A 12,819-nucleotide genomic window follows, 5' to 3' on the forward strand; every position below is an offset into this window, starting at 1 on the left:
GAACACGGGACCAATCGTGTGTTCACGTAGTCAGGTGTGGAGAGCCGCCTAAAAATCACAACCTGGCTGGCCGGCACACTGTGCTTCGTTAATTCGCCTGGCGGATTCCACCTGGGATCGGCTCGCCTCCCCGAATCCCAGAAGCGGCATGCTTAAGGCGGGCGGCTTCCTTAACCGGTCATACAAATGTTCAGATTGACTCATCTAGAAATAAACGAATATTTCAGGCAGTAAAAACCTTAACTTGTTACCGTGTTTTTAAAAGTAAATTAAAAAAACTTACATAAGAAACTGATTACGTTGAGGAAGTGTCATTTACTCTAAAAACACTAAAATATTCATTATCGTCTTCACTTCAAGAAATAGGCCATTTTTTTGATTTGCCAGTTACGGTACGCACCGCTTCTTCGGTCTTCCTTGACTTCCTCTCCCATTAAATCTTCTTATCTGGAGAGGTAATCTTTCTTCACTCATTCTTTCGAGATGTTCATTCCAGTTTCTTCTATCTTCTTGTATTTTGCTGAGGATGTTAAATATGTTCAGCTCTTCCCAAATTTCCGCACTTCGAAATCTGTCGACTCTTGTGCATCCCTTTACTGCTCTTTGCAACCTCGCCTCTGCCATTCATATGCACCTTTCTTGACATTTATTTATAGCCCATGATTCACTTCCGTAAACAAGACCTGAAACTACCATTTCCCTAAAGGATTTCAGTCTTGTTTCTTTCCTCGCTTTATTTTTAGACATCTGTTTATTGTTTCACATATATTCCCAAACTTCGCTAATTTCTTCTCTATGTCTTCGTCTTAGTCACATGTGACGTCACAACCTAAATAACTAAAATCTTATATCAGTTATAATGCTCTATTACTGATCACTATTTTTGTCTGTACAGGATATTTCCCTCTGAAAGCCATTGATTTTGTCTTCTTTTCTGAAATCGTCAGCTTGTACTCTTCATAGACTTTACCTAATAAATGTATTCCCCCTTGCAAACCATCTTCATTACTCATCAGCAATGTGGCGTCTTCTGCATGTAAAAGACAATTCAAGCGGGAATTACTATCAGTCTCAATTTGCCCGTTAGAAATCTTCTTCCATTTCTGAATTGCTACATCTAAATCAATGTTAAAAAGTGAGGGTGAAATGCTGCAACCTTGACTAACTTCTTTGTTTGGAGCTATAAGCTGTGTTAATCATTTATATCTAAAATTACAGTCGTGTGTTTGTTCTGACTATTTAATGTGTTTATTAGGTGTTGTGGATATCCTCTTTTCCCATAAGTTTCCACAGTTTCTCTCTATCAACGTTATCATATGCCTTAATTAAATCAATAAACGCTAAACGTGTTTCCCTGTTATACTTTCTCTGTTTTTCAATTATCTATTTTATTATAAATACCGTATCTGTGGTCGATCTGCCCCTCAAAATCCAATTTGTTCTTCGACTAATAATCTCTCAGCTATAACATTAACCTCGTGTTCACTATTCTTGCATAAACTTTGTATGTTGTGTCAAGTAATCTGATTCCTCTATAGTTTTCCTAGCTATTGCGATCTCCTTTTAAATAGTGGTGGTGGTGGTGGTTAGTGTTTAACGTCCCGTCGACAACGAGGTCATTAGAGACGGAGCGCAAGCTCGGGATAGGGAAGGATTGGGAAGGAAATCGGCCGTGCCCTTTCAAAGGAACCATCCCGGCATTTGCCTGAAACGATTTAGGGAAATCACGGAAAACCTAAATCAGGATGGCCGGAGACGGGATTGAACCGTCGTCCTCCCGAATGCGAGTCCAGTGCGCTAACCACTGCGCCACCTCGCTCGGTTTTAAATAGTGATGTCACATTTACTTGTGATCATGTTTTTTGAATAGCTACCTTTTTCCAACACACATTAAATGGATGAAGTAATCTCTTTTGTAGTAGGGTGCCTCCAAATTTTAGCAGGTCAACGTTTATACCAACCGTACTAGTAGCTTCTTTTTTTTTGAGTTGAGGACTTTTCTTAATTCATTCGTACATAAATCGTCTACACATCCTATTTCAATTTCATCCTCTATATTCATTGAGGACCAGTTTTCTTCATGCAACAAGTTCTTGTAATGTTCTATTCATTTTGTTTGTTGGATGTTATTTATTTGAGAAACTTCTTTTTCTGTTTTATATAGCATTTTCGTTGTTTTATAGAGTGTTATTTACCTTCAGTAAGTATCGTCTTCTATTATGTTTATAAACCTATCCCAATATTCTTGACGAACTCGTTTCACTGCTCGATCCGCTGCATTTCTCCGTTGTTTGTAAATTTGACGATTCTCCTCTGTTGGTTCACTGAGATACTTAAGATAGGCGTCTTGTTTTCTTCTTATAGCTTTGTCTAATTCTGGTGTCCAAATTTTTAACCCTTACTTCATTTTATCTTTTCCTTTTTTCCTAAAGCTTCTTCAACAACTTTCTTAACTGCAGTTTCTGTATGTTTCGATTTCTTTTCTATTTCTTCCTCTTCTTCTTTGTTCATCAATTCTTGATTAAGTCTCTCCTGGCACAGATCTCGTACGCTTTGGTCATTTAGTAGATATAGTTTACAGATTTCTTCCTTCATCTTTCCCTCTGTCAGTTTTTTTTCCTCTTTCTGCATTTCGCGTGCACGTCAATTTGAGATATCACCAAGAAATGGTCAGAACCTGTGTCATATCCCTTGCCTTCTAATTTTTCACTAATGATAGTGTAGTCAATAAGAGACTTAAATCATCGCGCTGACCATGTTTATTTATGGACATCTTTTTTTGCGAAACAACATACTGTTACCTTTAGTTTGTTAAAATCTCTTTGCAATCTTCCATTGTTGTGTATGACATTTGCTCCCATCGTTCTCACAATTTTTGGGACAGCTTATTCGCCACCCTTGCGTTTAAATCTCCTGTCAATATTGTTTGATGCTTATTGGTACACTTGCCAAAAAAACGATTGGAGTTTGTCATTGAAATATTTACTCATATTTCTCCTCTTCGTCAGGCACATAAACTGCAATGATAGCAAAGTTTTTTCTCTCACCTTTGACGGTTAAAACTACAATTCTTTCATTTATGTAACTGTACCCTGTAATCCTTTTTCCCCATCTTTTATGTAAGTAAATGGCAATCCCTTTTGTTGCTCTCGCCTGTTTACGCGTTCCGCTATTCCCATAATATCAGATATTCTCCTACATACTTGTTACCCTGTAGCTTTTTCTTTGTTTCTGTTAAGGAAGTTATGTCTGCTTTGGTCTTTTTTTTTAGAATTTCTGCTAACTACTCTACTTTGTTTGCTAAAACTCCGACATTCCATGTTGTTACCTCAATTGTACAAGCAATCCATTTATTCTTAAACTTTCTCTTCGTCGGCTTCGTCATCGGTATATCTGACTTTCATCCGAGGCTGTTTTGAATACTAGTAGTAATTGGAAAAATTCACCTGGCCGCCTTACGAGGGCTGCGCAAGAAGGAAAGCGGGCTATCTGATTTTCTTTTAAGGTTTTGCTCGCCTAGGGAGGCTGGCTTCCCCCAACGCCTGAAAGCCTCCCCACCCTTTGCTTGTCACTGGTGATGATAGGAATAGGGACATGGGAAGGACAGACTTTCTACAGGAGAAAGGGACAAATAGGCCGTTGTTGGGCACAGTCTGGCTTCTCCCCTTCGGCCTGTCCGGCTTGGGTGACTCTTCTGACAGCTAAGCTATAACCAGCATAGCCCCCCGGATCCAGAGTAAACAAACTTCCTCGGCCGCATGGACAGTGCTACGTTAAGGCGGTGTCTCCAAAGGAAGACAACATTTTTTTTCTTTAAATTTCAAAGTAATGGCAAATGGGGATTTAATAAACAATGGCGGTTAAAGTTCCGTCTGTTTAAACCGTCATTGCTGGCTTAAGGTTACTGAAGCCCTAGTAAGAAATGTGCCGATGTGTCATGTCCAGACATTCTTTCCATATGCATCAAATCCAAGCGAGCATTGAGACTGCAATGAGATTTCTATCACTAGTCTTAATAAGCAAGTAAGCATATTCTTCGCTGTTTACACAATGACTTACTGCATAGTGCATATATCATGAAAATTTAGGATCAATAACCACTATTTTTAGTGTTCCGTGCCTCAGTCGATAAAAACGGAACCCTTGTAGGATCACTTTGTTTGCCTCCTCTCTGTCTGTCTGACGATTAAGACCCCTTTTTCTCAGGGACGAGTAGAGCTACAAAACTGAAATTTATGTCACATCCTAAGGTCTACGACACCTTGGCGATGTGAAACATTTAAGCTTCTAAGGCAATTCAGTCAGAAGATATGGACATTTATGTCACACATTTCGATACTGAAAAACTCACTCACCAAATCCTCCAGGATACTTCCCGTCGACATAAAGTAATAAAATTTGACAAGAAGCAACATTTCACCATGAGAGTTAAGGAAAAAATCCTAAAATTGTTAATTCATAATTATATCACTTTTTTTTACATTTGTTTTCTGTCCATCTGTTAAGAGCGCTTTTTCTGAGGAAAGGGTAGAGGTATCGAGTTGAAATTTACGTCGAATACAAAGTTCTACGGTCTCTTGGCAGTGTAAAAAATTTGAGCTTCTTAGTCAATGCAGCTGAAAGATAGGTGTCTATAAAGATTCTCTTTTTTTTTTCAGAAACGTGTAGAAGTATCAAGTTGAAATTTATGTCGAATACTTAGCTACATGCTGTGTGTTCTGACACCCCTTGATAATGTGAAACATTTAAGTTATAAGTCATATATTTTGATACTCGCAAACTCACAAGTCAAAACCCAAATGCATGTCGGTATTGGTGAATAGCGATAAAGTGTGTACCCGGAAATCGAGGGGTCGCAGGATCGATTCTCGGACAGACCGCTGATTCTTTAGTCTTCGTTTTAACCTAGCTCTCACCTCTCACGATATGAGGAGTCGCCAAAAACAAACACGCGATTCGGATTCCAAGTTAAACTGTAGGTCTCCTTTCTCCACTTCAATAACTTAGGGACAAGCAAGCCGCTGAAGTGGCGTCCAATTGAGAGACTTTCACCTGGCCATAGAGGCACATGCAATTATTATTATTATTATTATTATTATCATCATCATCATCATCTATGTACATACTTAATATTGTACTGAACCCTCAGAGCGGGAGTCCAACGCGTTTCTTAACTATGCAGTCATTGGTATTCAGTCGCAGGACTATGCCTGGTTGACATAATGTTCTATTACTGAGTTCTTTCACGCTAGTGAAAATGTATTTTCGTTGGCCTTTAATTTCATGCTCATTGCCTCTATTTGATAGTTCTGAAGTTAACCTACCCTGTAGCGCCAAAGAAACTGGTATAGGCATGCGTATTCAAATAAGGAGATATGTAAACAGGAAGAATACGGCGCTGCGGTTGGCAACGCCTATGTAAGACAACAAGTGCCACGAAGTTGTTGGACCAGTTACTGCTGCTACAATGGCAGGTTATCAAGATTTAAGTGAGTTTGAACGTAGTGGTGTAGTCGGCGCACTATCGATGGCACACAGCATCTCCGAAGTAACAATGAAGTGGGGCTTTTCCCGTACGACCATTTCACGAGCGTACCGTGAGTATCAGGAATCTGGTAAAACATCAGTCTCCGACATCGCTGCGACCGAAAACAGATCCTGCAAGATCCGGACCAACGATGACTGAAGAGAATCGTTCAACGTGACATAAACGCCACCCTTCCACAGATTGCTGTTGATTTCAATGCTGGGGCATCAGCAAGTGTCAGCGTGCGAACCATTGGATTGGATTGGATTGTTTGGGGGAAGAGACCAAACTGCGAGGTCATCGGTCTAGGGAAGGATGGGGAAGGAAGTCGGCCGTGCCCTTTCAAAGGAACCATCCCAGCATTTGCCTGGAGCGATTTAGGGAAATCACGGAAAACCTAAATCAGGATGGCCGGACGCGGGATTGAACCGTCGTCCTCCCGAATGCGAGTCCAGTGTGCTACCACTGCGCCACCTCACTCGGTACGAACCATTCAACGAAACATCATCGATATGGGCTTTCGAATCCGAAGGCCTTCTCGTGTGCCTTTGATGACGGCACGACACAAAGCTTTACTCCTCCCCTGGGCCCCTCAACATCGACATTGGACTGTTGATGACTGGAAACATGTTGCGTGGTCGGACGAGCCAGCAGGCGACTGTTCAAGTTGGTGGAGGCTCTGTAATGGTGTGGGACGTGTGCAGTTAGACTGGTATGGGTTTCCTGCTACGTCTAGATACGGCTCTGACAGGTGACACGTACGTAAGCATCCTGGCGGATCATCTGCATCCATTCATGTCGATTGTGCATTCTGACGGACTTGGGCAATTACAGCAGAACAGTGAAACACCCCACACGTCCAGAATTGCTACAAAGTGGCTCCAGGAACACTCTTCTGAGTTTAAACACTTTCGCTGGCTACCAAATTCCCCATACATGAACATTTGTCAGCGTATGTGGGATGCCTTGCAACGTGCTCTTCAGGAGAGATCTCCACCCACGGATTTATGGACAGCCCTGCAGGACTCATGGGTCAGACATTAGTCGAGGCCATGCCACGTCATGTTGCGATAATTCCGCGTGCTCGCCTGGACCCTACACGATACTAGGTAGGTGTGCCAGTTTCTTTGGTTCTTCGGTGTACATAGCTTCAGTCGGGTATAAAAACTGAGCACTATCTTCTCACAGTCGTTAGATTTATTCCTACCAGAGAGAAAGGTTGTTATATTCAAAAGGTGCTTCTTATGCTTGCGTTTTACAGTAGCGCAAATCCAAGAATCTCTTACACATGAATGCTTCCATAAATGATTTTTCGGTTGCATCTTTCTTAATTTATATAAGTTCTCATATTAGTGCAGAATAAAGGGAACAGTTTTATTCGACCCGATAAATATGTTGTTATGAATATGAATGAAATTTTTATATGAGCGAACGGATCTCGATGATCGATTGCAGCCGGAAATAAAACAAACTCATGCAAGAAACTAGTTATTTGAGAGTGGAAATTCATGTGATGTAGTGCACCCACAAAATATTGTTATCATATTTCATCCTACAGTCGCTGAATTCTCCCTACGGCAACAGCATTCAAGGCCACATCTAGTTACCAGCTGATTACTTCTAGTATCCTCACGGGAGGCAGTGTCTGCTGGACATTGCCAGTATCAAGTATTTTGACATTTTAACTGACCTGCTACTCTTTTACTATTATCTCCTTTACACTCAGTGGTTCGAATAGCAGTTGCACAATACAAGCGTCTGCTGCCAGATGACGCACATTCACTTGAATACCGATGCAACTTATTACAGACAACTAATTCGCTGCAATATCTATCACCATGCACAAAATTTGTGCCAGCGGTCCTGAGTAGTCTTTCTGTTTGAATCGCTTACTGCGTAATGGCGTGCATGTTTAGCCCTATTTCAAAACGTAGAATGTCTCAGTATAAGAACTTTTTTAAAGCCTTTGACTCATATGACTCGTTTCCGAGGCAATAAAATGGGAATCTGGGATGTCGTTCACACTTACGACTTCGTTATTTTGTTGTAGCTTGATTAATTACATTTTTTATTATGATCTCTCGTAGAAATTTCGTGTTTCTCATCAAGTGTGTTTATAATTCATTATTACAACCAGTTTCTGTCGCTTGTGGGAAGGCATCACATAATATATTATCAGAGTCGTAAAAACAATGCTATGTCAATTTTAGACATACTGTATTAGGAACTTCATGTGACAAAGATAGTAAGGGTAGCCGAATACCTGCAAAATACTGTGTTGGGAAACAAATTTATGACGAAAATAAAAATATATAAAAGTATGGTGCGTTATGGCAATGCAGCAGAAACTAGAGCATAAACGAAAAAGATAAGTTCACGTCAATGGAAGTGAAGATACTAACACAGATCCAAGAAGCAAGCATGAGGGACAAGAGAACAAATGTATCGTGAAGGGAACAGTGTGAAACAGAAGAAACAAATAAATGGATGAAGACAAGGAAAAGGAAATAGAAGGACCATGTGGAAAGGATGGGACCCACCAGGCTAGTTAAAATTTGTAAATATGGACGACAGCAAGGGAAACGACTGTGCGGACGACCACCCAAGAGATGGGACGACAGTTGGTCCAGCACAGTCACGGAATGATGCCGGCCATCCAGGTTTAGGTTTTCCATGGTTTCCCTGTGTCACTCCAGCTAAATGCTGGGATAGTTCCTTTGAAGGGCACAGCCGATTTCCTTCCCCATCCTTGACACCATCCGAACTTGTGCTCCGTCTCTAATGACCTCGATGTCGATGGGACCTTAAACCCAATCTTTCCCTCTTCCTTCTTCAAAATAACATGTACTTGTCCAGCATATTTTTTGAGGGTTTCACTCGAAGCCTCCTCGGTAGTGACGACTTGAGGTCTCCACTTTAACGATACAGCACTGTTATCATGCTGATACAACGCCAGCACAAAGGGATCGTTTTAGTAATAGAAGTCCAGGGGCAACTCAAGTCAGAAGATGAAGGAGAAGAAGAACAGACTGCTAGTGAAACACTATTGACACAGTCCTAGCCGTTCTTTCATTATTTTATTTTCTGGTAATCTTTTTCAGGAATTTCATCTTCAGATCAAATTACAGAAGAATAAAATGGAACATGTAAATATGTAAATAAAATTATAATATAATAAATAATGAGAATTTTTAAATAGGAACACAACAGTAAATGTAGACACTGTGAAGTTCCTCTTTGTGAAACATCTCCTTAGAAAAATTAATGATTTACTGTGGTGATAAACCTCTTACGTTATTTGATTTTCAAACAGCTGAGCAGAACTGAACGTAATCAGACATTACTCTCTTTACTTATTCTGATCATCACTAAACAGACACACAATACTTTTAGCGCAACGCAATCTGACTTTCAATAACCCCTACAAAAGAATGACCCTGACTAAAAATAACCTATACCTTTCATGAATTACTTACCCCACAAAAATCTTCGTTAATCGAACTACTGCAATACAGCGACCGCCAATACTGCCAGCGATATAAAAGATTCTAACTACTGAAGGCGCTAACTACTGATAGGCATAGTTACCAAATGAAAAATTTTGATAGAGAACAAACAATGTATTTACCTTAATAGTGCTCAAAAGTCATAATATATGTATCAGTTCATGACATCCAGTCTTATAAATTTACTGTCTCTGATGGACACACGTCCAGATCATCCTGTCTCAAAACTCCGCCATCTCTCTCCCCACATTCACCACTGCTGGCGGCTCATCTCCAACTGCGCAACGCTACGTGCTGTTCACATCCAATTGCCCAATCCTACAACAGCGACAATTCCAACAATACCAACCAGCCACAGACTTCACACAGCACAGTCAGTGATTTTCATGTAGAGCGCTACATGGCGTTACCAACATAAAAACCTAAACAGCCTACTTACATAGCCCCCGTGCAACATGTCTTCAAAATATTTCACAAGACTGGAAAATTCAGATTGTTCGAAAAGTTTCATCATTATGATGCTATGTTTTACTCGGGCTTGTGTAGCTTGAGACCAATATGCTGAGAGGAAGGCATGATAAAATTCTCCTTCACTGTGACAATCGTGAATGATCGATCGCATTCTTACAGCTGGTTCATTCTCCAAGTAGCCACACATAAATTCTAATCTGTGCTCTAACGACCAGTTGGGAGGAAAACAATGAGAGAATTGATGAAGCCACACTTTTGGATGAATGTCGTTGCCAGAACTCTTAAATATTTTGAATTTACATGTAGTGATGAACAGCTTATAGTCAAAATCATCATGTCGGCGAGTCGCATATCGGTCATTGTTACTTCGTTTCGGCGGTTCCATCTCAAAATTCGGTGTACCTTGGCAATTTCTTTCATAATTTCCGAAGTGCCCTGTGTTATTATTTTGTGGCTGTTCCGTATTTCCATGTCACTCTTCCCGCATTGGAGCATGAGTGTCCTCTGAAATATGTAATTCTTGTATTACCTATGTCAACTGATCTTGTACTTCCCGGATTTCTCTTTTGTACTGCAACTGCACAATGCTACGCGCTGTTCACATTCAACTGCTCAACACTACAATAGTGACAATTCCAACAATGCCAACCAGCCACAGACTTCACACAGCACAGTCAGTGATTTTCATATAGAGTGCTACGTGGCGTTACCAACATAAAAACCTAAACAGCCTACTTACATTGGTTGTTCACTTCGTTGATAATTACTTCTCTCCTTACAGATGGTAGCTTATTTCATCATTAGTATTATCTGATGATTGGTTGAGTGGAGTTCATTGAACACAGTGAATTAAAATGCCATTATTGTTTATCATGTCTTCTGTCGAAGAGAATTGCTGAAAGGTATCAAAATCATCCCCCCCCCCCCATTAAGCATGGACCTTGGCGTTGGTAGGGAGGCTTGCGTGCCTCAACGATACAGATAGCCGTACCATAGGTGCGACCACAATGGAGAGGTATCTGTTGAGAGGCCAGACAAACGTGTGGTTCCTGAAGAGGGGCAGCAGCCTTTTCAGTAGTTGTAGGGGCAACAGTCTGGATGATTGACTGATCTGGCATTGTAACACTAACCAAAACGGCCTTGCTGTGATGGTACTGAGAACAGCTGAAAGCCAGGGGAAACGACAGCCATAATTTTTCTCGAGGGCATGCAGCTTTACTGTATGGTTAAATGATGACGGCGTCCTCTTTGGTAAAATATTCCGGAGGTAAAATAGTCCCCCATTCGGATCTCCGGGCGGGGACTACTCAGGAGGAAGCCGTTATCAGGAAAAAGAAAGCTGGCCTTCTACGGATGGGAGCGTGGAATGTCAGATCCCTTAATCGGGCAGGTAGCTCACAAAATTTAAAAAGGGAAATGGATAGCTTAAAGTTAGATATAGTGGGAATTACTGAAGTTCGGTGGCAGGAGGAACAAGACTTTTGGTCAGGTGAATACAGGGTTATAAATACAAAATCAAAAAGGGGTAATGCAGGAGTAGGTTTAATAATGAATAAAAACATAGGAGTACGGGTAAGCTACTACAAACAGCATAGTGAACGCATTATTGTGGCCAAGATAGACACGAAGTCCACGCCTTCTACAGTAGTACAAGTTTATATGCCAACTAGCTCTGCAGATGACGAAGAAATTGATGAAATGTATGCTGATATAAGAGAAATTATTCAGGTAGTGAAGGGAGACGAAATTTTAATAGTCATGGGTGACTGGAATTCGAGAATAGGAAAAGGGAGAGAAGGAAACATAGTAGGCGAATATGGATTGGGGCTAAGAAATGAAAGAGGAAGCCGTCTGGTAGAATTTTGCACAGAGCATAACTTAATCATAGCTAATACTTGGTTTAAGAATCATGAAAGAAGGTTGTATACATGGAAGAACCCTGGAGATACTAAAAGGTATCAGATAGATTATATAAGGGTAAGACAGATATTTAGGAACCAGGTTTTAAATTGTAAGACATTTCCAGGGGCAGATGTGGACTCTGACCACAATCTATTGGTTATGAACTGTAGATTAAAACTAAAGAAACTGCAAAAAGGTGGGAATTTAAGGAGATTGGACCTGGATAAACTGAAAGAACCAGAGGTTGTACAGAGTTTCAGGGAGAGCATAAAGGAACAATTGACAGGAATGGGGGAAAGAAATACAGTAGAAGAAGAATGGGTAGCTTTGAGGAATGAAATAGTGAAGGTAGCAGAGGATCAAGTAGGTAAAAAGACGAGGGCTAGTAGAAATCCTTGAGTAACAGAAGAAATATTGAATTTAATTGATGAAAGGAGAAAATTTAAAAATGCAGTAAATGAAGCAGGCAAAAAAGAATACAAACGTCTCAAAAATGATATCGACTGGAAGGGCAAAATTGCTAAGCAGGAATGGCTAGAGGACAAATATAAGGATGTAGAGGCTTATCTCACTAGGGGTAAGATAGATACTGCCTACAGGAAAATTAAAGAGACCTTTGGAGAAAGGAGAACCACTTGCATGAATATCAAGAGTTTTGATGGAAACCCAGTTCTAAGCAAAGAATGGAAAGCAGAAAGGTGGAAGAAGTATATAGAGGGTCTAAACAAGGGCGATGTACTTGAGGACAATATTATGGAAATGGAAGAGGATGTAGATGAAGATGAAATGGGAGATATGAAACTGCATGAAGAATTTGACAGAGCACTGAAAGACCTGAGTCGAAACAGTGCCCCCGGAGTAGACAACATTCCATTAGAACTACTGACAACCTTGGGAGAGCCAGCCCTGACAAAACTCTACCATCTGGTGAGCAAGATGTATGAGACAGGCGAAATACCCTCAGACTTCAAGAAGAATATAATAATTCCAATCCAAAAAAGCAGGTGTTGACAGATGTGAAAATTACCGAACTATCAGTTTAATAAGTCACCGCTGCAAATTACTAACGCGAATTCTTTACAGACGAATGGAAAAACTGATAGAGGCCGACCTCGGGGAAGATCAGTTTGGATTCCGTAGAAATGTTGGAACATGTGAGGCAGTACTAAACCTACGACTTATCTTAGAAGAAAGATTAAGGAAAGGCAAACCTACGTTTCTAGCATTTGTAGACTTAGAGAAAGATTTTGACAATGTTGATTGGAATACTCTCTTTCAAATTCTGAAGGTGGCAGGGTTAAAATACAGGAAGCGAAAGGCTATTTACAATTTGTACAGAAACCAGATGGCAGTTATAAGAGTCGAGGGGTATGAAAGGGAAGCAGTGGTTGGGAAGGGAGTGAGACAGGGTTG

At 40.6% G+C, this 12,819-nt stretch overlaps 1 non-coding gene across 1 annotated transcript; it reads right to left on the bottom strand.

Annotated features, from left to right (window-relative positions):
* Positions 1-1,746: 1,746 nt before the first annotated feature.
* On the bottom strand, positions 1,747-1,819 carry Trnaa-cgc. The gene has a single exon. It is a non-coding gene; the product is annotated as a tRNA-Ala (tRNA).
* Between the last annotated feature and the right edge of the window lie 11,000 nt (positions 1,820-12,819).

The sequence above is a fragment of the Schistocerca americana genome, chromosome 3 (genome assembly GCF_021461395.2).
Source record: "Schistocerca americana isolate TAMUIC-IGC-003095 chromosome 3, iqSchAmer2.1, whole genome shotgun sequence".
Classification (NCBI taxonomy): domain Eukaryota; kingdom Metazoa; phylum Arthropoda; class Insecta; order Orthoptera; family Acrididae; genus Schistocerca; species Schistocerca americana.